Source organism: Nanorana parkeri, unplaced genomic scaffold (genome assembly GCF_000935625.1).
Source record: "Nanorana parkeri isolate BGI_ZX_2015 unplaced genomic scaffold, ASM93562v1 scaffold171, whole genome shotgun sequence".
NCBI classification, from domain to species: domain Eukaryota; kingdom Metazoa; phylum Chordata; class Amphibia; order Anura; family Dicroglossidae; genus Nanorana; species Nanorana parkeri.
The window spans coordinates 17878-19347 of NW_017306439.1; positions in this window are offsets into that span (position 1 = coordinate 17878).

The window sequence follows — 1470 nt, forward strand, 5'->3', positions numbered from 1 at the left end:
CCTCTTCCTCCAGCCATGATCTGCCTGCATTGCATGGAGAATCACAGAGAACCAGTGATAATGTCACTTGGTCTTAAAATATTCGAATGAAAATGAAAGGTTTTATTAAAAATATAAATAACATGATTGGGGGGGGGGGGGGGGGTGTGCGATCTCCACCTCCAGCGCTGTGGTAATGTGCGTGTTATTGTGAGCGTTACTCCCATAACATGTGTGACTATATTGAATGGCATCCCAATGCACTCGGGTTATGCACCTGCACTACAGCTTCCTGCAATGCATGGTAGTACACTACAGGGCCATTAAAGTTCATGTGCGTGTAAAGGCGTCCCAATACTTTTGGTAATATAGTTTATGTTGCAGTGCATTACAAAAAAAGGGCCGGGTATGATTTTTAGGCTATCAGGGCGCATTGGTAGCCCATTCATTACAACAGGATGCGTGAACACAACGCATGTTCACATGCAACATAACACACATGCATTAGAGTACCGCAAAGAAGTGAATGGGCCCTAAAGTGTATCTACCTGACGGGATCCCCTTCATGGGTCACCCCAGCAGTGACCGTGACTTTGGCATGCCAGGCAAAGACCATTGAGTCCATTTTCACAGCTCGCAGACAGTGACGCCGCGGCCGATCAGTTGACTGTCACCGGTGCAAATGGCAGCTAAAGATTCACCGGGTGAATTTGCCGGTAAATCCTTCATAAATAGATCCCATAGTTTTAAAATATTTCAGTACAACTGTCACTGGGCTCCTGCTGCTCACCAACAGATGTCGCTATTCATCATGTTGGTTTGCAGATTTGTCTCCGTGAATAAATTGCTGACATGTCACAAAGTACAGCAACGGGATCATTTTTCAGAAGAGCTCCACCTGGTATCATTATAAAGCCATCACTTTGTCTGGGCTGAGATGATGTCATCAGTATGCTGCAGGCAGGAAGAAGTATTTCCTCAGTCTCCCCTCCCCAGGCATCAGTCTACTGCAGGCAGGAGGAAGCATTTCCTCAGTCTCCCCTCCCCCAGTGATCAGTCTGCTGCAAACAAGAGGAAGCATTACCTCAGTCTCCTCTCCCCCAGTGATCAGTCTGCTGCAGGTAGGATGAAGCATTTCCTCGGTCTCCCCTCCCCCAGTGATCAGTCTGGTGCAGGCAGGAGGAAGCATTTCCTCAGTCTCCCCTCCCCCCAGTGATCAATATTAACTGATTTTAACAGAACCTTCACTGGAGACACCTGAACTCCATAATTTGCTTTTGGCGGGGGGGGCGGGGGTTGGTTTTGGGGGTTAGGGTTGCCACTTGTCCCAGATTCACCTAGAAAGTCCGGGTTTTAAGTCCCGTATGTCCTGCGTCTGGGTTTCAGCTGGCCGGAAACCTGGAAACAGCACATTCAGGACTCAAAACCCGGACTTTCCAGGTGAATCCGGGACAGGTGTCAACCCTAGGGGGGGTCCACATACGTTTCATT